This window comes from Pleurodeles waltl, chromosome 6, assembly GCF_031143425.1.
Source record: "Pleurodeles waltl isolate 20211129_DDA chromosome 6, aPleWal1.hap1.20221129, whole genome shotgun sequence".
Lineage (NCBI taxonomy): Eukaryota > Metazoa > Chordata > Amphibia > Caudata > Salamandridae > Pleurodeles > Pleurodeles waltl.
Genome location: NC_090445.1, coordinates 657,045,486 through 657,071,837, shown reverse-complemented (window position 1 = coordinate 657,071,837; position 26,352 = coordinate 657,045,486).

The following is a 26,352-nucleotide window of genomic DNA, read 5'->3' as shown; positions in this document are numbered from 1 at the left end:
CTTCTGTTGAATGAGTTATAAATTCTTTTAAATTGAGAATTGTAAGTTGCCACTTCCAAAAGAATGGAAAATGGAAATGCTGTAACTGTACACGTAATCAACATTTACACATCAATATATGATGGTGAATTTGCTTCTTTTTTGGTATCACTATATTCTACGACACGGTTTCAGAAGAAACACATCAAAGTTTTGCCGAATCTGTTTTTTGTAACATAAAAATTCCCCAGAAGTCATGTAGACCTTGGCTGGCAACTCCCCCAGCATTGGCCTCCCCTCCCCTGTTGGAGTCCCACCATGGGATGCCGGATGGATTGTAGACATATAACCATGCTGACTGGGCATCATACTTTATACTAATATCATAAAACTTCGTATTTTGTCTAAAACAAATAGTAAAACAGAAGTTTGTTTTGTAAAAACAAACATGTAATGGCTCTCAGGTGCGGGGGACGTTCTCCCCACACATCCGGGCCATGTATTTATTTCCATGCCAGGACCACCATGCCTGACATGCTTGGCTCCTGTTTAGAGTCTTTTGCTCAAGTATGGGTAAAAAAAGGATTATTTAAAATAAAGATGTTGTAAGAGAAGATTATAGTCTTGCTTTTCAGAACTGAAAAAATAAATTCACTTCGTTTATTGCCAAATTATAGAACCGTTTAAGACTAAGTCCAATTGTTGAAGATATAGCAAAGGACTTGTGTTTATCAATATCATAGAATAAATGAGCCTTTAAAAAAGTTTGATTCAACACACAAAAGAATACTTTTGTAAACATTTATAGATAGTAATGAAAAGCTAAGAACTAATCCATCAGCTGAAAACAAATTGAACAAATAACATTATTTACAGGTATTCCAAAGATTATAATCAATAAACCCAGGATTTTAACATCACAAAACATCTATTTTAACCTGTATCTTACAAATCTAAAATAGTTGTAATTCATTAAATTTATTTTGTCTATATCCCAAAAGAAAAGCTCTTGTTCACATGTTGTGGCTCTGCAGTGGGGAGGGACCTCCTTGCAAAGTTCTCCAGTTTTTTCCAGACTGTGGTATCTGGCAGAGGAACTGCTTCACCACTGCATACCTCCTTCAAAACCAATGGGTTGTTTGAACGTTTCATCAAGACCTGGAAGGGCATGTTGTGAACTCCGAGCTGAACTTAAGGAGGAAATGGCTCCTCCTCCTCCTACCATGTCTCTTGTTTTCCTACGGGCAAATTTCACAGAAGCAGGTAGCATTTGACTCCTTTGGCCTTGTGTTTGTTCATCTGTGAGAGCTCTACTGACTTTGGTCAGAGAGAACTAGGATACTGGTCCAGAGTCAACATGCCACAGTGTGAAAGACCGTATTCTGGACATTATGAGCTGGTGACTCAGCTGGTGGACATTGTAAAAAATAGTCTTCTGGATAGTTAAGATGGATTACGGAATGGTATGAAGAGAAGGAAATGGTAAGTGGATACTAAGAGGGTCAGGAGATATTGGTACTCAAGCCATTTGTCCTCGAGCTTTGGAGGACAAACTGAGTGGTCCTTACAAGGAAAGATGTCTGTTGTTACCTGACTGACATAGTGCACTGGGGAGCTCTTCATGGGGTTCCATCTGTACCGGTCGAAGCCCTAACTCTGGAGAGACTGCAATGTTAGCTTCCTCACAATGGCAGAAAAGGTTGAGCAGAGAAAACTCCTCCCAGACCTATTCCAAAGTGATGAGAAAGATGGCTTAGAAGAAGAGCTAAAGCGTGCCCCTCACCTTACTCCGAAACAACAGAAGGAGGACAAAGAGGCATAGGGATGGTTCTTCCACATCCTATTTGTTTGGTGCCAAGATCATGGTCCACAAGGATCACAAGCATCTCAAAGGGTGGATGGCTATAAAGGAGAGAAACCCAAACTGCTTCTGTTGTCAATCTCTTTGCAGGGATTGGAATTCGCAGTGCAGCACAAAGCAGACTTAAAGCACGGGATGACTATTTCAACACTTGAGGAAGACCTGGGGTATTCTGACCAGGGGGTGGACACCTGATAAGGATAGAAAAAGGTCCCCTGTAAAGCTCTAGAGAGCGAACACCTCTGAGTTCATTATACAAGCTATTGTGTTTTTTTAAACCTCGTTCCTCCCCGCCTCAGCACACGCGACAATCCTGCATGCCTGCTGGAAATATTATTGTGAAACATACTGCAACCCAGAGCAGAGCTCATTAGTCGAGAAGGCACATTGTGTCCACTTTTCTTACCGAGTGTGACTGTTAACCGATGTGCCGTAGCAGACTGATAGGGGTGGGAGCAGTCCTATTTATAATTGCAAGGAAGGCCATTTTAACTGTTTGTACCTGAGATAATCACCTATTGTCACACTTTTTGAATTTGTCTGCAAGTAGCCTACAATTGAGTTCTTTGCCCATCCTTGTAGGACATAGAGGTTGCATGTCTGCATTTGCAGAGGTCGTGTGGGACACATAGCAATAGCTACACTGGAGTCCATTGTGTAGTTGTTGGATCGAAATGGGATTGTAAATAGAGGGCTGGAGAGGGCCCAGCAAACATATCTAAGGTACAAGACTCTTCCAGGAAATTGCAGGGATTATTTGTAATGGATCAGATTTTTATGTGTGAAGGAGAGGAGCCAGAGGGCCCAGCTGAAGCTCTTTCCTGGCCTATTGTTCCCTGGAAGTTTAACAACTACTGGTTAACAGATTGTTAAGTGGGATAGCCCTCCTTGCTTTTGTACCATTGTTTTGGGGTCCTCCTGCTTAGAGACTCCTACTTTCTCTCCACCTTCCTGGTAGGACTTTATGACAAAGACCTTTGCTGGACCGGTTTGAGTGGAAGAAGCAAATTGGGCATAACTGTCTAGTAACAGTCTCAGAAATGAGTGCTCAAAAACACAAATACAATCTGTAATTCTAGTATATAGATGGGACAGAAACTTTCTGGTAGACTGCCAAGATTTATCTGCCAGGAACCTGGGATCTCCACACAAGATATGCAATGCTGTGCAAGGTTAGGTCTAGGGATCCTGAAGTGAACCTGCAGTTTGAGCAGAACCATACACTCCATTGGATGGAGGGTACTGAGGAACTTGTGTCCACTAAGTTCTGTTGCAGAACTGAGGGACAGATTTACAAAGCTTTTTTGAGGTCCCAAACGGCCCGCTTCACAGAATTGTGCTGTTTGCGACCACACAAAAACATTTTCAGAGGTGCAAAGGCCCAATTTACTATTCAGTAACCTATTATTGAATCACATTGGGTTTGTGAGTCAGTATTAGGAAGGGGGTGTTTAGGGCGTCCCTTCTTAATACCAAATCTTTTGTAGGAATGTTTTGTGACCGAAATGTGGTCGCAAAACATTTGCATTTTACCGCCTACTTCAAATAAGTGGTAACCCATTTGCAAGTGGGATGGGATCCCAACAGACCCCTTCCCCTTTGAGAATGGTTGTAAAAATTCCCACAGACCCCTGCCTACTCTTAACAAATAAAAAGAAAAAATCTTTTCATGTTTGTACGCATTACATTTTCCTTTAAAAATCATTGCTTTATTTAAAAGCAATCACAGACATGACGTTGTGCTGACCCCAGCAGGCCACAATCCCTGTGATTTTAGTGATTTCCAACGGGGCGCAAAGCAAGACCTACTCCATGAATAATTATGAGGTAGGTCTATTTGCGACCCATTGGGAATAGAGGAAAGTGTAAAGCACACTTTTGTACATGGTTGCTTGCTATTACCAAATAGCAAATTGCAAAAATTCAGCATTTGGTAATCACAAAGTTGAACCTACGTACATCTGGCCTTAAGTGTGAAAAAGCCACACAGTGCCAAGGAAGATTGGACTGCAGTCCAGGACTCTCCAAAGAAGAATCAAGGGCATAGGAGTGTGAGAAAGTAGCCTCTTTCTAGCCTTGTTACCCCCACTTTTGGCCTGTTTGTGAGTGTATGTCAGGGTGTTTTCACTGTCTCACTGGTATCCTGCTAGCCAGTGCTCATAGTGAAAACCCTATGTTTTCAGTATGTTTGTTATGTGTCACTGGGACCCTGCTAGTCAGGACCCCAGTGCTCATACGTTTGTGACCTATAGGTATGTGTTCCCTGTGTGGTGCCTAACTGTCTCACTGAGGCTCTGCTAACCAGAACCTCAGTGGTTATGCTCTCTCTGTACAAATTGTCACTAACAGGCTAGTGACCAATTTTACCAATTTACATTGGCTTACTGGAACACCCTTATAATTCCCTAGTATATGGTACTGAGGTACCCAGGGTATTGGGGTTCCAGGAGATCCCTATGGGCTGCAGCATTTCTTTTGCCACCCATAGGGAGCTCTGACAATTCTTACACAGGCCTGCCACTGCAGCCTGAGTGAAATAACGTCCACGTTATTTCACAGCCATTTTACACTGCACTTAAGTAACTTATAAGTCACCTATATGTCTAACCTTTACCTGGTAAAGGTTAGGTGCAAAGTTACTTAGTGTGTGGGTACCCTGGCACTAGCCAAGGTGCCCCCACATTGTTCAGGGCAAATTCCCCGGACTTTGTGAGTGCGGGGACACCATTACACGCGTGCACTACACATAGGTCACTACCTATGTGTAGCTTCACAATGGTAACTCCGAATATGGCCATGTAACATGTCTATGATCATGGAATTGCCCCCTCTATGCCATCCTGGCATAATTGGCACAATCCCATGATCCCAGTGGTCTGAAGCACAGACCCTGGTACTGCCAAACTGCCTTTTCAGGGGTTTTCTGCTGCTGCTGCCAACCCCTCAGACAGGTTTCTGCCCTCCTGGGGTCCAGCCAGGCTTGTCCCAGGATGGCAGAACAAAGGACTTCCTCTGAGAGAGGGTGTTACACCCTCTCCCTTTGGAAAATGGTGTGAAGGCAGGGGAGGAGTAGCCTCCCCCAGCCTCTGGAAATTCTTTCATGGGCACAGATGGTGCCCATTTCTGCATAAGCCAGTCTACACTGGTTCAGGGACCCCTCAGCCCTGCTCTGGCGCGAAACTGGACAAAGGAAAGGGGAGTGACCACTCCCCTGACCTGCACCTCCCCTGGGAGGTGCCCAGAGCTCCTCCAGTGTGCTCCAGACCTCTGCCATCTTGGAAACAGAGGTGCTGCTGGCACACTGGACTGCTCTGAGTGGCCAGGGCCAGCAGGTGACGTCAGAGACTCCTTCTGATAGGTTCCTTCAGGTGTTGCTAGCCTATCTTCTCTCCTAAGTAGCCAAACCCTCTTTTCTGGCTATTTAGGGTCTCTGTCTTTTGGGATTCCTCAGATAACGAATGCAAGAGCTCATCCGAGTTCCTCTGCATCTCTCTCTTCACCTTCTGCCAAGGAATCGACTGCTGACAGCGCTGGAAGCCTGCAAAACTGCAACAAAGTAGCGAAGACGACTACTGCAACTCTGTAATGCTGATCCTGCCGCCTTCTCGACTGCTTTCCTGGTGGTGCATGCTGTGGGGGTAGTCTGCCTCCTCTCTGCACTAGAAGCTCTGAAGAAATCTCCCGTGGGTCGATGGAATCGTCCCCCTGCAACCGCAGGCACCAAAGAACTGCATCACCGGTACCCTGGGTCTCCTCTCAGCACGACGAGCGAGGTCCCTTGAATCCAGCAACTCTGTCCAAGTGACTCCCACAGTCCAGTGACTCTTCAGTCCAAGTTTGGTGGAGGTAAGTCCTTGCCTCCCCACGCCAGACTGCATTGCTGGGAACCGCGACTTTTGCAGCTACTCCGGCCTCCGTGCACTTCCGGCGGAAATCCTTTTTGCACAGTCCAGCCTGGGTCCACAGCACTCTAACCTGCATTGCACGACCTCCTAAGTTGTCCTCCGGCGACGTGGGACTCCTTTGTGTGACTTCGGGTGAGCACCGTTTCTCTCCACTTTGTAGTGCCTGTTCCGGCACTTCTGCGGGTGCTGCCTGCTTCTGAGAGGGCTCCTTGTCTTGCTCGACACCTCCTCTGTCCCCAGACACAATTGGCGACATCCTGGTCCCTCCTGGGCCACAGCAGCATCCAAAAACCCTAACCACATGATTTGCAGCTAGCAAGGCTTGTTGGCGGTCTTTCTTCAGGAAAACACTACGACTCTCCACGGCGTGGGGGATCCGTCCTCCAAAGGGGAAGTTCCTAGCCCTTGTCGTTCCTGCAGAATCTCCAGCTTCTACTGTCCAGTAGCAGCTTCTTTGCACCCACAGCTGGCATTTCCTGGGCATCTGCCCATCTCCGACTTGCTTGTGACTTTTGGACTTGGTCCCCTTGTTCCACAGGTACCCTCGACTGGAAATCCATCGTTGTTGCATTGCTGATTTGTGTCTTTCCTGCAGAATTCCCCTATCACGACTTCTATGTCCTTTGGGGAACTTTAGTGCACTTTGCACTCACTTTTCAGGGTCTTGGGGTGGGCTATTTTTCTAACCCTTACTATTTTCTAGTAGTCCCAGCGACCCTCTACGAGGTCACATAGGTTTGGGGTCCATTCGTGGTTCGCATTCCACTTTTGGAGTATATGGTTTGTGTTGCCCCTATCCCTATGTGTCCCCATTGCATCCTATTGTAACTATACATTGTTTGCACTGTTTTCTAATACTATTACTGCATATTTTGGTATTGTGTGCATATATCTTGTGTATATTTGCTATCCTCATACTGAGGGTACTCACTGAGGTACTTTTGGCATATTGTCATAAAATTAAAGTACCTTTATTTTTAGTATATCTGTGTATTGTGTTTTCTTATGATATTGTGCATATGACACTAGTGGTACTGTAGGAGCTTCACTCGTCTCCTAGTTCAGCCTAAGCTGCTCTTCTAAGCTACCATTATCTATCAGCCTATGCTGCTAGACACCCTATACACTAATAAGGGATAACTGGGCCTGGTGCAAGGTGTAAGTACCCCTAGGTACTCACTACAAGCCAGTCCAACCTCCTACAAGGAGGAGAACCACATTGATCAAGAGGCTTGCACTATGACCTATTTACCGACCAATGTGACCAGGGGTGGGCACCTAGCCTGTTTGATTGGTGGGCTTTGTGTTTGGACTGAGGAAGAGCCCAATCTGTAAGTTCCATGTAGCTCCAACCAGGGGACTCCACCACAGCCTCCTCGATTGATGCTGCCTCTTTTTACCTTTTGCCTGAGCCATAGAGGCAGAGGAACGTCGCCCCCCGCCAGCAGTGGCAGCTGCAAACCTTTTTCCCAATAAACAATCATAAACTATGTTTATGATCGTTTTTTGGGGGAAAGGGGCGGGCCACGGGAGTGACGTGCACTGGGGGGAGTGCTCGGCACTCCACCTCATCGCGCGTGTGTTTGGTCGGCCATCTAGAGCTGGCCAAACACACATCCACACAGGGCTCTCTCCAACCCAGCAACACGGTTTCTGGGCTGGAGAGACCCTGCACTGGCTCCCAGTCTCCCAGCCAATTCTGATGCTGCTCTGAGCAGCATTAGGATTGGCGCAGGGCAGGCTGGGAGTTTCTTCCTGTGTGCAGCGAGACGGGAGGAGGCATAGGAGTGGCACAGCGTGGGATCGCAGGTAAGTGTTTTTTTTTAATTTATTTTTTCATTTAATTTAATTCCCCCCGGCCGCCCCCCTCCCGCATGCATGCCGCCCCACCCCTTTTATTTAGCATGAGCCGCAACTGCAGAAGTTTTCCGGTCACTAGACAGCAGGGCCGAAGCTAAATCGCCCCCTCCTTATGTTGAATGGGCTGTGTAATGCAAATCATATTGAATGGTGCTGCCTCAAATCCAGAGTTCTCCACAGAAGTCTGCAAGGGAAGGAAAAGATCCCCTGTGCAAACTCACCCATTTTTCTATGTAAGGAAAATTGTTTTGAAGAACGCCCTTCGCTCCCAGCAAAGTTGGGGCTGATCTCCTCACCTTCAAATTCTGCATGAGAAGTTCTGTCAGCCCTGTGCTGGAATAAATTTAGGTCCTTTTCTAGGGTAGAAAGAGGAGTAATCAGACTTTGTGAATGCTGAAGAATGAATATTTTTGGGGAATTTAGCAGTGTGATGCTTTCCACACTCATGACAATGATCTCTGAACTTGTACAAGGGTTTACACCTAACAAGAATCCCTTTGTGAATTCCATTCAGGTATAAAAAAGGTAAATTGGATCATAAACATACGTTTATGACCAAATGTACCTGACAAATGTCTTTATATAGAGAATGCAAATAAAAGGGGGGAGGGGGGTGTGGTCTGAGTCCGGGCAAGCTGGCTGCTTAATCTATCAGCTCTGCTGCATTGATGTGAGAACACATGACGAATTGCATGTAACCAGAAATCAGCTGTGCTGTTCTTATCTTCCCCAACCCCAATATGTAACAAATACTCACTGTGAGTAATCTCTGATCTTAAAAAGCCGCTTAAACACAGAAGATGCATGACTCCGCCACCTGACAAGAGGAATAAATATGGTGCCACCGCTAATCTCCATTAGCCTATGTTAGCTATCCGAGTGCCGCAACCAACTGTGCTATCAAACCTGGCAACCCGATATCCTGATTATGGTGTGTTTTTCCACAGTAAACAATTGCTATTATGGTAAGCAACCACCAACAGCACTCTGCTGCTACCAGCCCCTCATGCCAGCTTCAACTGTTGAGACCACCTCTCTGTCTGCTGCATTACTAGCAGGCCTCGCTGCTGCGTCACCAGTGAGCCTCCCTTCCTCTTGTTCGATGATAAATACCAGTGTGCAGCCCTCTAAAATCCTAATACCTCATCAATATCTGCATTTGTAATCCATCACGGCTTGGCCAGGCAAGCGGACTGCAGCTAACGAGACCCAACGATCTCCACCAAGCACTGCTCACCCAGCCTGCCTGCCGTTGTCTGATGCATTACTGCACCACCATAGGGCCTTGATACAGACTGTGTGTCATTAAATAATAATGTGTGATCCTACAAACAGGAGATGCTTGTAAATTGCTCCTCGCTTAATAGCCCCTGACCTTCTACAATCAGCTTCATAACGTTCCCAACCAAATATGCTCTCTTTCTACATGAGACACAGAGGCTCACCAGGCCTCACTTGAAGTTGTACTCATACTCCATTAGAATCTATTCTTCTACATTCCCTAATTATCCCAGAGCCATCCGTCAATTCCTGAAAACAATCACCAAATACTACCAGGCCTGATCTTTTTGCCTGACATTGGCCTGTCAACATACAAATCTACTAACTTCCTTCTCAATATGTCTGACTTCTCTTACCGAGTACTCTACCATAACTAGAGGAGCTGTCTTGCTGTGTCACACAGTCATGCAAATGTACAGGAGAGAACACCATCAATTTTAGTACATTTCCATCAACACTTTGCTCAGCACAACTTCAGAAATGAACTCCGCTGAGTCCATAATCATCACCACCAGATATAAAATAAATACCCTTCTAAGCCAATTAATAAATTAATAATTGTTGATCAGTATGATATTGATTTATCAGCCTTGGCACTAACCAGCACTGCGGTCTACTGAAGGGGTCTCACACTTTGTACCAACATCCCCGATTTCCCCCGATTAATTGTACAACGCCCATCGACTCCCAAGCACTGCCTCCAACATTCTTGCGTTCCACTTAACTTTCCTCCAGACCAAGACTCAACACACCTTCAAGCATGGTGGATTCCAGACCCAAGGAAAGAGATCCCAAAGACAGCAGAGATCACAAGCCAGGGCAAAAAAGATCCAAATCTGACCCACCACTCATAGTCCCGCCAATTAAAAATAGATCTGACTCAGATGTCCAAGGACATTATCATGGATAAATTGAATGCCCTACATGAAGTAACAAGCTCAAATAAGCCCAACACAGACAATGTATAAGTAGACATACTGGAACTGAGAAAAGATCTGCAAAACATGACAATAAGAATGAATGAAGCTGAACCTGGAGTCGGTAGGATTGAAGGGCAATCGAACTCTCTAAAGAAAAAATTACAAGGCAACAAAAAGGATATATAATTGCTGGTCTGCCCGAACAATCAGAGGACAAGTTTTATTCATGTGTGACCTTTTTAGAATCTTGAATACCACAAGTTCTAAAAATTGCCTTTAAAAGGGAATTCAAGATCGAAAGAGCCCATAGAATCCTGACAAGATCTACTCAATGCCTCAAACTGCCTCGCCCTATCATCTTCATGATATGAACATGCAGAGATAATCCTACAGCATAATAGGGTCTTGAAATCACTCACTTGGAAAGGGTATAAGATAGGCATTTCTTAGAACTACATGAAAGACACAGTACAGAATAGGAAAGGATTCCTTGCCCAACGAAATAGACTGAAAACAATGGACTTCTACTTTTCCTTCTGTAGGAGGCTGGCCCTCTATGTAGTGTACAAATGTTGTACACTGTGCAGAGGGTCCGGGCAACCACACATTGGTTTACAGAGGTAAAAACTAGACCACCTAATGCTCTCATTTTTATGGTAGCTTGGTTGAGCAGTTACGCTAATCTTGGAGAAGTGCAAAGCATTTGTTGTACTCACAGTCTCAATAAACAAAAACACAAACTCAAAAGAATAACTCAAGACCAATTTACAAAAATACTTCTGATTTTTATAAATTTTGTAAGACCAAAATCATCAAAATTGGGTAAGTGCTTTTTAAGTTATGAATTTTTAAAGATACGAAAATGTCTCAGTTCTGTGCGTAATTGTGCACCATAGAAATCAATGGAGAAATATTTTAGAAATGCATATAAAATGAGGCAATGCGTTTACCAATGTCTCTTCTCAGTTGTAGGTTGAGGTCATCAGTGGGCCCTGTGGACCAGCTAGATGAGTTCTTATGGCTCCTGGTTTTGGCAGGAGCAGCTGCAGAAAGCCTTTGGAGCTGGTGCAAGGCCATTGCGGGGGACCACTTGGAAAAGCAATACACAGGTAGATTTCAAGGTGAGTTTGGTGGGTCCCCTTGAAATGTGGGGTTGCAATGGGTGGGGGACCCTTAGAACAAAGCTGGATATAAGGTGTAAGGCACAGGGTGGCTGGGTGCAGAGCGAATCGGTGAGCCAAGAGCTGTGCTCAAATGTGCCCTTGGAAGCAGGAGGTAGGTCACTTTGAGGGTTGCTAGCAGGTCAGTAGGGTCACTCTGGTGGGACGTCCTGGTGTTTTCTGAAGTCCTTTGACTGGGGCTTCCTCATGGTCCTTTTGCAGTCTGGAGTGGACTGTCCTTCTAGGTGTCTGGTGTTGGGGGTTCAGTACCCTGGCTATTGCACAGTTCAGCCACTTAAGGTTGCAGTGCCACCAAACGTGGCACACTTGCGGGTTTCATCCTCAGAGTCAACTGAGTAAATTGTGGTCTGGCTGCAGTATCCGGTTCCTTGGTCAGCGTCCGGTCAGTGAACGGGACTTCACTGGCTATTGGGTCTTTGATGTAAAAGAGGGATGCCTTCACTCTGAAGGGGGATCTTTAGGGATTTTTAAAAGAGTGGAGGTCCTCTGTTTTTTTTTAGAGTCCGTCCAATGTCTGAGCAACCCCTCACCGGCGATTGTCGTGTCCTGGGTGAAGCAGGCAGGGTTTGGCACCTTTTTCTTGATGCAGCAGGACTTCACTTCTAGAACCTTGGGTCTTCTTTGTTGCTGGTCTTCTTGTGTCCTTGGAATCTGAATCTCTGGTCTAGGGATGACCACTAAATACAGTATTTAGTGGGTGTTAAGGGGAGTACTTAGTAGTGACCAATGGGTGATCTACCTTAGGGTGGCTACACCCACTATGTGACCACTTCCTGTGGTCAGAGGTCACTTCCCTAGCCCTGATATGCTATTTTCCTACCATGCAAGATGGAGGAAAATGAAATGGAGGTGTATCCTCGCATATAACACCTTAGGGGTGCCGCTACCCTCTCGTCCTTAGTGTGTTTTCCCACTGTTGCTCCCACCAAAAGTGGGGGATGGCAATGGGGGAAGCCAACTTCTGCTAGTAGAAAGCTTGGCGGTCCAGTCTCAAAGGCGGTAAGCCCTTTGGAGCTTGGTAACAGGGCAGTGCACATTCCTGAGGAGGGAGATGTGATACCTCCACCCAGGAAGAGCTTTGTTCTGGGACCCAGAGAGCAGGAGCTCTCAACCCAGGGTTCCAGAATCTTGTTTGGTGGTGGCAGGCTGGTTGTGACTGGCCAGCAACCATGCCACCATGCCAGAGTTAGTTAGCTTTGCATCTAGGCCCCTGGGTACATTTTGCAATAAATCCAATACTGCTACCAGATTGGATTTATCATTCTGAGTTTTTTGATACCAAACAAAGTTGTTTGATACCAAACAACCCAGGGTTCAGAGTACCCAAAAATATCACTAAAACACAACCTTAACACCTCACTATCAAACACAACCTCTACCCTTGGATAAGACTTTATCAAATCATGAGCTGGAATTTATTTACACACATAGCTATGAGAAGTGGTCACCCCTCAGCACATTACAAAGTCCATTTGAACAATGGGAACTATTTCCACTATTTAGTGACTCACTGACTTCTTTGATGTCTGATATCCCGGACCCTACATTTCCTCCCATACTCTATGAATAACCCACTCAGAGTACTTTCGCTCAACACAAAAGACATTAACCATCCAGTAAAGCACAAGAAAATCCTTGATTATTATGCCAGACGCAAGGGAGATTTAATTCTACTACGAGAAACAAAATTAGGGGCCTCATTACGAGTCTGCCAGTCTTAAGATTGCTAGACTCGTGGTGGCGGTTGGACCGCTGCACTCCTGGCTGTCATACTGCCATAGGACCACCGCCACCACCAGGAACATGGTTCCCGATGGGGTGGCGGTGGTCGGAGTCATGGTCAATGCCGCTGCAATGTTTCCACTGGGCTGACCAGCAGAAGCCTCCTTATATGGAGGTTTCCACTGGTTATCCCATTGAAAACATCGTGATAGGGCTTGTGTGAGACCCCCAGCTCTGCAGCGGTCACCTCCCCACCGGGCTTGTGGGCCAATGGTCAGCCTACCAAACCTATAACAAGGTCCTAGGTCATAATGTTTGCAAATCTTTACACTATCAAGGGATACAGAGCATCTGTGTCTCCGCTGCCAACAAAAAGAAAAATGGCGGTGTCACCCCCATCTCTAAAAAAAGGCAATCTAGAAATTATCAACAAAGCCCATGATAGTGACAGGAGGTGGCTAATCGCTGGAGTTAAAAATAATACCACAAAACTTTAAATAATCAATATTTACTCACCAACAGCTGATGATTCAAAATTGTGGATTACTCTGAACAAACAAATATGTCAATTATCAAATGACTCTAGCATTCTCATGGCAGGAGACTTTAAACTTCCTTGGGATATCATATTGGATAGGAACTCCGCATCTAAATATAGTCCCAACAAATCACATAAACAAATGAGAAATCTAAGTAAAAACACAGTTTGAATGATATTTGCTGTCTTCATAATCCGACAGGAAGCAAATTTACATTTAACTTATACCTGCACAGTACACTGTCATGGATAGACTATATACTTGCAAACAACATCCTCACACCATTTGTCCCTGATCCAAAAATCGAACCGATACTAATTGCATTTCAGTAGATTTACAAATTTGTCATGACCTACCTAGATTGAAACAATGGAGATTCAATGAAGAACTACATAAAAGCAATCATCCATTGACAATATAAAAATCTCTATTAACAACTACTTCCATGAAAATGATACTAACAACATGAGTGAAGAAACCCTCTGGGATGCTCTGAAGTGTACCATTAGAGGTGAGCTTATCAATATTGTTTTGAATATTAACAAACATACAAAAATCTCAATGCTGTAGACCAATCTACTAAATACATGGAAAGTAAATTCACTGAAAACAAAAATCAGGTACTTCTACACCAACCTAAATTAGAAACATACAAATACAACAAGATGTTGAGCAGTAGGTACCACACCTGTCAACAGCAAATCAAAATCAAAAAAATTAGAGTCCAATAAAGCAGGTAGAGAACTAGCAAGCTATCTAAAATTTAAAAAAACAGCAATAACTACATTTTCTCTATTAGAAACAAATTGGAAACCACAGCCCCATTAAGAAAAGTTAAAGTTTTTAGATAATTCTGTTATGACGTTTGCAGTCCTAAGAAAACATCCTCAACAGCCAAATGTAAAGAATATTTAGACATGAATCATCCTCCAACATTATCTTATGCTGATTCCATATCCCTCAATCAACCCTTTTCCTGACTGAAATTACAAAGGCGATACGCTTCCTAAAACATAGCAAGTCACCGGGCCAGATGGCTTCATAGCCAACTTCTATAAGATCTTCCAAAATGAACTTTTACTTCAATTAGATTCTCTCTTCCAACATTTCGACAAGACTGGTAAGATCATGGGCTCAACCTCTGAAGCCACCATCACTGTGATCCATAAAGAAGTGAAAAATTCCTTAGAAGTCAACAATTACAGACCCATCTCCCTTCTAAATCTGGACTTTAAACTTTATGAGAAAATCCTAGTGACTATACTAGAAAGAATCCTTCCATCCCTCATTCACCGATCACAAACCGGTTTCATGAAAGGCAACATGAATCTGATAATGTAAGGCTCTTCTGCCACATATTCGAAAAAGCTAAATCTCTAACCTCCCCCACAATTGCCATTGCCTTGGACGCAGAAAAGGCCTTCATTAAGGTCTCCTGGCCTTTGCTACATGCTGTCATGCATAAATTCAACTTAGGAGTTACCTTCATCCGACAACTCTTTGCCTTGTACCCGCTACCATCTGCATGTATCAGAGTCAATGGTTACCTCTTAGACAATATTAATTTAGCACAAGCGACTAGACAAGGCTGTCCCTCTCCCCACTAATCTATCTCTGAGCTATCAAACCTCTCCTGATTACCATCAGAGCCAACACACTTATATAAGGTATCTCTATTGATAATACCCCATATTAAGTTACCACCTATGCAGATGACTTAATTATCTTCTTGCAAGAAGCTGAAAAGGCAATTCCCTTAATTCTAAATAATATTTATTTGTATGCACAGGTTTCATGGTACTCCCTAAATCTAGGCAAGATAGAAGTCTTCCCTTTAAATACCTTAACATTAGCATCCATTGTAAACAACACTGAACTACATTGGCAACCCGCACAGATTAAATACTTAGGTATTTCTTACAACAATAACCTAGAAGATACAAAGAAAATAACTGAAGAGAACTTAGTTTAAAAAGTCAAATATTCACTCTCAGCCTGGTCACCGAAATTAATGACTTGGGGAGGGGGCTGCACAGAATGCATCAAAATGAGGATCACCCTACAAATAAACGTTATTATTTCCATGCTACATATTCAACTATCTAACAACCTTTCCAGCAATATAGGCCACTTACTCTCCGAATTCCTGTGGAAAAGGAAAAAAGGTAGAATTGCCCTTAAAGAACTAAAAATAAATAAACAGTGCAGAGGCCTATGATTCCCCAACGTTTATAAATATCAACTTGCCTTTCAAATCGAACACAAACAGGACACCTAGTGGAGCAATATCCATTCACATGATGCACCATTATGGCTACATATTGAAGAATCCCTGGCCAAACCATACTCATTAATGTTATTATTAACCACAAATAGTTTCCCACAACAACACTCATACATTATTCTTAAAGATACCATCTCAGCCCTTAAATCAATTGACAAAATGCTTCCCAACAAATTACCAAACTCAGAATATGCATCCCTTTGGAACAATCCTAAAATTAAAATTGAAGTCACATCCCCAGCATGGACACCTTTGTCCTCAAATAGATCCTATTTCTCAAAGACCTTGGTTTATTATCTTACTCTAAAACTTTTGCAGAACTATAGAACTCCTATAATTTAGGCAACATTGAATTCTATCACTTCCTCAAACTAAAGGGTGAAATAAAAGGAATCCTACCCCACATATATTTGATCTAGTGCCCCTTCTTTTTAAACTTTCCAACTTAACCGATGCTGCATCTTCAGTTTCCAAAACCCTGAACTCCTCTAACCCCAACAAGAAAGCCACAACCGAAATCCAATATAAATAGATAGAATCTGCCCCTAATTCTACTAGACCTATCATAACCCCTTCTGTTCCCAGGACGTAATGGCAGGGATGGAAGGGGAAGCCCTTCCCCTTCCACCCCCGACCCCCTCCACCCCCGTGACGTCAGCGCGCGAGCGCGCGCTGTTTGTCACAGGGCCTCCTCCCATCGCGATCGGAAGAGAAATGCTTTGCATTTCTCTTCTGATCTCGTGGGGGAGGCCGAGAGAGGCTTCAAAGGGAAGAAAAGTTACTTCCTTCCCTTTGAAGTCTCCCTCTGCGTTTCAAAAGCCAGATTGCAAAGCAATCCGGCTTTGAAACACCCACTAGACACCAGGGATTTTATTTCAAAAAGGAAACTGGCATGAGGGAGCGACCCCTTGGGCAAGGGTCGCTCCCAGGGGGGGCATTTTTTTTTAAGGCCTTTTCTGCTCCCCCGGGGGCAGAAACCTCTAGGCACCAAGGATAATATATTTTTTGTTTTTGTTTTTTGTTTTAGAGGTGGGGAGCGACCCCTTAGCAAAGGGTCGCTCCCATAGGGGGCAAATTATATTTAGGCCATTTCTGCCCCCCTTGGGGGCAGATTGGCCTATTTTTATGTGGCCAATCTGCCGCCAAGGGGGACAGAAACCACTAGACACCAGAGATTTTTTTTTTTTTCGTGAATTTCATGTAAGGGGAGCGACCCCTTAGGCAAGGGTCGTTCCCCTGGGGGGCAAATTTATTTTAGGCCATTTCTGCCCCCCAGGGGGGCAGATCAGCCTATTTTAATTAGGCCGATCTTCCCCCAAGGGGGGCAGAAACCACTAAGCACCGGGGATTTTTGTTGTTGTTGTTGTTTTACAGATGGGGAGCGACCCCTTAGGCAAGGGTCGCTCCCCTAGAGGGGCAAATTGTATTTAGGCTATTTCTGCCCGCTTTGGGGGCAGATCGGACGATTTTAGGTCATTCTGCCCCCAAGGGGGGCAGAAACCACTAGGCACCAGGGATTTTTTTTTTGCGCTATCATACAAGGGGAGCGACCCCGTAGGCAAGGGTCGCTCCCCGTGGGGAGTGGGGGGGGCAAATTTATTTTAGGCCATTTCTGCCCCCTCCGGGAGCAGATCGGCCTATTGTTATTAGGCCGATCTGCCCCCAGGGGGAGCAGAAACCTCTAGACGCCAGGGCTAAAAAAAATCTGTTTTTTTTTTTGTTTGGTTGTTTTTTTAGAGATGGGGAGCGACCCCTTAGGCAAGGGCGCCCCCCTGGAGGGGAAAATTGTATTTAGGCCATTTCTGCCCGCTTTGGGGGCAGATCGGCCGATTTTAGGTCAATCTGCCCCCAAGGGGGGCAGAAACCACTAGGCACCAGGGATCTTTTTTTTGCGCCGTCACGCAAGGGGAGCGACCCCGTAGGCAAGGGTCGCTCCCCAGGGGGATGGGGGGGGGACATTTATTTTAGGCCAATTTCTGCCCTCCCGGGGTCAGATCGTCCTATTGTTATTAGGCCGATCGGCCCCAAGGGGGGGCAGAAACCTCTGGGCGCCAGGGCTTTTTTTTTTTTTTTTTTAAGAGATGGGGAGCGACCCCTTAGGCAAGGGTCGCTCCCCTGGAGGGGCAAGTTGTATTTAGACCATTTCTGCCCGCTTTGGGGGCAGATCGGCTGATTTTAGGTCAATCTGCCCCCAAGGGGGGCAGAAACCACTAGGCACCGGGGATATTTTTTTTTTTTGCGCCGTCACGCAAGGGGAGCGACCCCGTAGGCAAGGGTGGCTCCCCGAGGGAGTGGGGGGGGGGGCAAATTTATTTTAGGCCATTTCTGCCCCCCCTGGGGCCGGCTGAGCTAGAGGCCAAAATCCACAGTTAGGCACTTTACAAAAAACACCTCTTTTTCTGTGAAAAAATATGATGTGTCCACGTTGTGTTTTGGGCCATTTCCTTTTGTGTGCGCTAGGCCCACCCACACAAGTGAGGAACCATTTTTATCGGGAGACTTGGGGGAACGCTGGGTGGAAGGACATTTGTGGCTCCTCTCAGATTCCAGAACTTTCTGTCACCGAAATTAGAGGAAAAAGTGTTTTTTTGTCCAAATGTTGAGGTTTGCAAAGGATTCTAGGTAACAGAACCTGGTCAGAGCCCCACAAGTCACCCCATCCTGGATTCCCCTTGGTGTCTAGTTTTAAAAAATTTGCTGGTTTGCTAGGTTTCCCCAGGTGAGATAGAGGCCAAAATCCACAGGTAGGCACTGTTTTCTGTGAAAAAATGTGATGTGTCCACGTTGTGTTTTGGGCCATTTCCTTTTGTGGGCGCTAGGCCTACCCACACAAGTGAGGTACCATTTTTATCAGGAGACTTGGGGGAACACTGGGTGGAAGGAAATTTGTGGCTCGTCTCAGATTCCAGAACTTTCTGTCACCGAAATGTGAGGAAAATTTGTTTTTTTGTCCAAATTTTGAGGTTTGCAAAGGATTCTGGGTAACAGAACCTAGTCAGAGCCCCAGAAGTCACCCCATCTTGGATTCCCCTAGGTCTCTAGTTTTCAAAAATGCAAAGCTTTGGTAGGTTTCCCTAGGTGCTGGCTGAACTAGAGGCCATAATCCAAAGGTAGGCACTTTGCAAAAAACACCTCAGTTTTCTGTCAAAAAATGGGATGTGTCCACGTTGTGTTTTGGGGCATTTCCTTTTGTGGGCGCTAGGCCTACCCACACATTGAGGTACCATTTTTATCGGGAGACTTGGGGAAACGCTGGGTGGAAGGAAATTTGTGGCTCCTCTCAGATTCCAGAACTTTCTGTCACTGAAATGTGAGGAAAATTTGTTTTTTTAGCCAAATTTTGAGGTTTGCAAAGGATTCTGGGTAACAGAAGCTGGTCAGAGCCCCACAAGTCACCCCATCTTGGATTCCCGTAGGTCTCTAGTTTTCATAAATGCACAGGTTTGGTAGGTTTCCCTAGGTGCCGGCTGAGCTAGAGGCCAAAATCTACAGGTAGGCACTTTGCAAAAAACACCTCTGTTTTCTGTCAAAAAATGAGATGTGTCCACGTTGTGTTTTGGGCCATTTCCTTTCATGGGCGCTAGGCCTACCCACAAAAGTGAGGTATCATTTTTATTGGGAGACTTGGGGGAACATAGAATAGCAAAACAAGTATTATTGCCCCTTGTCTTTCTCTACATTTTTTCCTTCCAAATATAAGAGAGTGTGTAAAAAAGAAGTCTATTTGAGAAATGCCCTGTAATTCACATGCTAGTATGGGCACCCCGGAATTCAGAGATGTGCAAATAACCACTGCTCCTCAACACCTTATCTTGTGCCCATTTTGGAAATACAAAGGTTTTCTTGATAGCTATTTTTTACTCTTTATATTTCAGCAAATTAATTGCTGTATACCCGGTATAGAATGAAAACCCACTGCAGGGTCAGGTCATTTATTGGCTCTGGTACCTAGAGTTCTTGATGAACCTACAAGCCCTATACATCCCTGCAACCAGAAGAGTCCAGCAGACGTAACGGTATATTGCTTTAAAAATTCTGACATTGCAGGAAAAAGTTACAGAGTAAAACGTAGAGAAAAATTGCAGTTTTTTCACCTCAATTTCAATTTTTGTTTTTCAGTTGTTATTTTCTGTAGGAAACTCTTGTAGGATCTACACAAATTACCCCTTGCTGAATTCAGAATTTTGTCTACTTTACAGCAATGTTTCGGTTTCTGGGATCCAGCATTGGTTTCATGCCCATTTCTGTCACTGACTGGAAGGAGGCTGAAAGCACATAAATTGTAAAAATGGGGTATGTCCCAGTAAAATGCCAAAATTTTCTTGAAAAATTGGGTTTTCTGATTCAAGTCTGCCTGTTCCTGAAAGCTGCGAATCTGATTATTTTAGCACCGCAAACCCTTTGTTGATGCCATTTTAAGGGAAAAAAACACAAGCCTTCTTCTGAAGCCTCTTTTTCCCATTTTTTTTTTAAAAAACGAAATTTTCACTGTATTTTGGCTAATTTCTTGGCCTCCTTCTGGGAAACCCACAAAGTCTGGGTACCTGTAGAATCCCTAGAATGTTGGAAAAAAAGGACGCAAATTTGGAGTGGGTAGCTTATGTGAACAAAAAGTTATGAGGGCCTAAGCGCGAACTGCCCCAAATAGCCAAAAAAAGACTCTGCACAGGAGGGGAAAAAGGCCTGGCAGCGAAGGGGTTAAATGATGATTCTTGGAAAAAGATCTGGACATTTGTCCTCAAAAGCAAAATATATCCCACTCTTTCACACTGTAAATACTGGGTACTACTTAGGATTTACTGGACCCCGGAGAAACTTTGCAAATCAGGACTTTTAGACACAGTGAAATGGTAGAACTGCCAATACTCACCAGGCACCTTTAGCCACATGATATTCCACTGCAAAAAACCTCAAAACGTTTGGAATCATATTCAAAAAGTAATAATATTTTCAACACTGAGATTTCCCTGCATTTCCACACAGTCACCTTAGATCCTTGGTCCCAAACCCCTGTCTTGAAAGTAAACCCAAATGATATGTGTCTCTTGTACCTCTTACTAACAATAGGAATAAAACCCATCCTATGTGAAAGGAAAACATCCCAAAACCACACTTGGTGGCATGGGTTTGTTTCACAAGACATGCTGACAATTCAATTTCCAACAGCAACTTAATTGCCAGACATCAGGGAAGCTATGGAACAAATCTGACCTATACATACAAAAAGGCAAGCCTTCGTGACTCAATACTTTACATTCCACCACCCTTAATGTTGAGCTAACACACTTCTCAGACCAAGTAATGACAATAACATATACCATTACTTTGCTCTAGCCTTGACATCTCTCTCTTCCCCTATTCTCCAGTCATTACCATACCACTCCTATTCTGGGGCATCCTTATGTCTTTGCTCTTCCCTCCTCTCCTGCCTCCCTCACTTTCCTATTTGGGGGTCTAAAAGCATTAATGTATAACAATCAACATTTTTAGTATTGACCTGTATCCAGTTGACTGCACCTTGTACTACTCATGATTGTATTCACAGACCTTAAATATTCCACCTATTACGAATGTTCATTACCCCTCTTTGTTCTCTCCATTCTTTCGTTTGTAGCCCCAAAAAACGAATAACATGTTTTGAAATCAAAAAAGAGATTGCAATCAAATTAGTGTTGCTTTTTAGCAGTGTTAATGTGTTACAGTTAATGTAACTTATTTTTTAGAATTCAAGATGGTGAATACTTGGGTTAGTATAGTTATTTGACCTTTGAGCATAATGGTGTAATTTGGTGGTGATTCAAATTAAATCTTGAGTCTGATTGGACACTGCTATTATAAAATCATGAACTGCAGAATTTAATTTAATTTCCTACATCCTAGCCCTAAAAACAGCCTTCGTTGCTTCCCACCAGGGTATTTCTGTAGTGTACTACTATTCAATTTAGTTTGTATAATCTGAGAGATACCTAAGTAGCTGATTAATTTGTCAGCTGTCCCTTCCAAGTATACTGGTAGTCATAGGCTCTGATGAATAGCAATCTACTTTGAAGGGGCAGAACAGAAATGTCATGGAATATGCATACCTGGATTTTTTTTAAACTGCTTCTGACTTGTTTACAAATATCTAGTAAAACTGTGGTGAATACTTAAGTTTGCCACCACCTTTCAAAGTTTTCTTAAGAAAGTGAACCCACGGGTGGGAATGAATCGCATGATTTGGTTTCTGGGCTTACTATGTATCATCTTCCAAGAATGTCAGTGGGGTGGAGGTAAGGCGAACTGTGCAGGTAATTGTTTTTCTTTCTGCTTTTCTTTTTTATGTTTTCTGTTTCCTGATTTGTTGGCCATTGGGCAGTGTCTATCTTGAAAATTCAATAAAATTTGTATAAAGAAAAGAAAGTTGACCTAAACACCTATTGGTGAGGGTCAGAATTGCTTGGCACACAATTATAGTACTGGGCATTTTGAGTGCCCCTTCAGAACCTTTAGCTTTTTAGCCAATTTAGGTAAAAATTATGCTCTAAAATTGACTATTAGTCCCTTCTCTTAAAATGTTGCTGGTGGGGAGAAAATGCCCTGAATCAGTTGTTGCTCCCAAAATTCACTTGTGATTCGTACCTGGTATCTACACCCCAAATTTGTTGGACTTCAACTGTTTATAACTACCCTTAATATCACACCCACTTTCAAGGTCCAACAGCTGTGACTGGCTGTGACTGGCCATGGTATTCTTTAGGCAACTTTTGCTGAAGATTTAGGTACAAATTATTTTGCACTATAATGCACTGTTCGTCCATTTTTACAAAATGATATGATTGCATGTGAAAATACTGAGGACAGAAGTATCAACTGGCATATACATCAACTCCAAAATATTGATTACCATTATCTCTTCAAGGTAAGCAGACATTGGAAATCATGGATTTACTATTCCAACTCCACATCTACTTACTTTGATGATCTAGTGCAACTTGATACTGTATAGACAATATATGTGCAGGCTGATATCAAAAACTCAATATTTTCATCCCACATCCTTTTGATCAGGTAGAGAACACCCAGAGCTCTTCCTGGAACAATTACAGTTTCCTCACTTAGTTAATTCACTATGTGCAACCCGTACTGGGTATATATGGTACACCACTGTTTAACTTCACTTACCATCACTGTTCACAGTTGCCATTTATGTCAGACTGTGTTGAAAGTTCAACAGGCGTGATTTACTGTGGCACCCACTGAGGAGGATTATGCCTCCTGCTGGCCCTGCTGGCAAGACATCCTGCCTCCACCACTCCACTGATGAGTTGAGAGTTATATCTGTTATTTGCTAGCCCATATGTGTCTCCCGTGCATGCTCTAAGCTACATTCTTGCCTGTTGCTTCTCCTCCTCATCCCAGCCCTTTGTGTTGCTCTGCTTCCCCAAGCTTGCTTTCCCCACCCCATCACTCTTCCGCCATGTTGCTTCTCCCCAACTCCGCCCTCTGTGTTTCTTCCCACCCAGTCCGGCCCTGCTTGTTATTTGCACCCCCACTCCATCGGTCTTTTCATTTAGTAGGTGCATACATGCATGGTGTACGTGCCTACAATATGATGTGACCACTGCATCATTGTCCCTTTTGTCTTAAAGTTTATTTCCTTTGCCAATGCTGCACAGCATCAAGGATGCTGTACAGTGTGCCTTATTGGCTTTACCAATGCTTGTTGTACTTCTGGTGCTACTCAATCTCAGCACTGCTTATTTGTGTGTTTCCGCTATTACTAACATTCAGGGCTTCCGGTTTGTGTGTTTCCGTTAGTACTCACACTCAGCATTGCTGGTCTGTGTATTTCCGGTGGCACTCACTGTTGCAAATTTTGATTTGATTTTTCCACTGCTACTCTCCTAGCACTGCAGGTTCCTGCATATTTAATGCTTCCCATCTCAGGAACGCTTGCTTGTATATTTCTAGTGCTAATCTCTCTAAGCCCTGCTGGTTTGTGCTATTTTATACTGTGAACACTGCTTATTTGATTTATCCACCAGCTCTTGGCTCTCAGCACTGCTCGTCCTAAGATCTGGCCTACATAGAGCTCTTGCTTTCTCACCAACTTCATGTAATTAGAAAAACACCTTAAATTAAAAAATACATAGATACGTGGTCTCTGGGTCTGCCATTTTTAGGTCTAGCATAAGCGTACGGCCTCTTGTATACTTTAGTATACATCTTGTGGGCTTAAGGTGATTTAATTTGTTTGTTTCAGTGTCTTTTAAAAATCCTTGGTTGCTAGTGGTCAGTCCTGCCTCTTTGTCCCTTCTTTTTATCTTTCAGAGCCGGGACTAACTACTGTATAATTCCACTTTGGTTCTTTATCTCTTAATTTGACGGACTACTTTATCATTTCTTTGTTGCTCCAGTTACACTGTGGGTGTTTCAGGCCCATAGCTGTTTGAATTTTATTGCATCATTTGTCCCTCATACCTCCTCCCATGTTGTGACATTCTTTTGCATTCATCCCGGTGCTGTCCTCATCTCTCTGTGGCTCTTTGAACATCTGCTCCACTCTTAAATCCTAACAAAAGGCAGCTCCAAGGCTCAGCTTTTTTTTCTTCTTTCAGGCAAGCCCAGCACGTGTTTTTGGAAGCAAGGGCTCGGTGTTTTCACTTTTTTTGTAAACAGGGCTGTAAAATGTAATTTCATAGCCAGTAGCTCTAACTCTCGCAAATGCATGACCTATTGCATTGCAAATGCTTTGTTTTAAGTCAGGCAGGAGGCGCAGCAGGCCCTCCCTCCAGAGACACGTCTTGGCCATGCCCCGCCCACCTGGCACTACCAAACTGTCCAGGGGAGGAGCTGGCAGGTCACTGGGTTAAAACAGGGAGATTGTTGTACTTGAAGACTGAGGAGCTTTAGGGGAGAAGAGGGCAGGTTTTGGACCATCGACGAAACATCGAGGGCAGAGCCGTGTTGTTGCGCAGGCACAGGAATTGTCATTCTTTCAGCATGCAGACGTTGGTTGAAGGACAGGCGCACAGAGCAGGGAGATCGGAAGGATGCCGGCGGAATTAAATAACCATTTTTTTCTCTCAATAAAGTGTTTAAAATATGATTTTTTTATGCACATCTATATCTTTGAGAGATATTGATGCTTTAATTAATCTTCTTCTATATTTAGTGCTGTTAAGGGCAAATGGACTGAAGACAACAATGCCTTACAATTTGCTGTGCGTATGCAGGGGCTTCCCGGAAAAAGCGGCGTTATGTGTCCACTGTTAGTCGGCGGTGCTGCGAGAGCTACACATATATGGTCATGAATGTATATTTGGAGGTGCACATGTTGATGTTATTTCATGACTACCTGCTATCCTCACACATGTTCTTTACCCTTTTGCCTGTTTGTTTCCCATTATGGTTTTGCTCTGTCCTTTTGCTGCCCTCTTTGCCACTCATGTCACTCTCTTGTGATCTCTAATCCCATACTCTTCATGTATCATTCGGCCCCATTGCGTGTTCCCTTCCTGTGACTTGCTCCTTTCATTTCCCAATATGAACCTGTTGTTGCTTATTGCTTGCCATTATTCCTGACTCTGTCATTGTGTCTCATCTCACCATCACTAAATTCTTGCTCTTCTACCTCACTTCTATTTCCCCCTTCTTGTCCTACCTGTCGCCTCTACAAGTATTTACCTCTCCTCTGCCTTGCATATCCTTCTCTCTTTAGAGTTTACATTACTGCCATTTATAAATTCCTCAAAGCTTTAGCTTGTTCCCTGCTATACATTTTCACACACCTATCCCCATGTCTGCATCTGTCTAGTTCACCTCTTTCATGGCACCTTACTCTAACCCTTCTCTTATATTGTCACCTCTATCCCTTCCCGATACCGCTTCTGTTCCTCTGCCGACTGTCCCTCACAGCTCTTTCCATTTCTAGCCCGCCGTCGCGTTTCTCTCCTCCATCTATCTCACCATTCTCTCAACCTCGTCTCTTACTCCATTTCTCCTGTCCTCAACTCTTTTTCATCTCACTCTTCCCCGCCTCTCCGTTACCAGACCCCTACAACTCCACTTCGGCAGGGCGAGGGGTCTCTTACTAGCCAGAGGCGGAACACACAGTGTAGAGGAGGGGCAAGGCAGCGGAAGAGCATTAAGAGAAAGTTATAAGCATTCACCTGGGAAAGTGTGTTTATATATTTATTTTATGTAGCGAGAATGCCAGTTGAGAAAGGGACTGTATTTATGATTAACTGGCAAATAAAGCTACAGTTTCAGTTCCTATGTGAATAGTTATTTTTTATCTATGGGTCTACACATCCAGCAAGCCAACCTTCTTTTTGCTTTGTTGCTTCCCTACACTCAGGAGAACAGGTTAACTTTACATAGAATTCCATGTAAAATATTGTCCACAAATAAAGCTCCCCTTGCTAAAAAAAATGCCTCTGGCCAACTTCAGCTTTCTATTTTTGTGTGCAACTGCTTTGGAAAGTTGTTCATGTAATTCAGTGTGTGGCATCATGAGGTCTTTGCACCAGGTGACAATGGGTAATACGTTTAAAGTCCTTCAGAACAGGGATCTTCCATATTATGCCTTTCCCAGGACCCAGCAAATCCTTAAGCTAGCCCTGTGTTGCGGATCTAAGATAATTTATGCCCACCATTAAAATTGCCAAACCATTGGCAGTGAATGCAATATGAAACAAATTGTAAATGCTATTTGAATTCCTGCATTCGATCATGTTTGGCAATGTGTATCATCAGGTCAATACTGTGGCAATCAATGTCCTTGGTCCGGTTTGATATATTTTTATTTATTTAATGACACTCGGTTGTGAAGCAGTTTC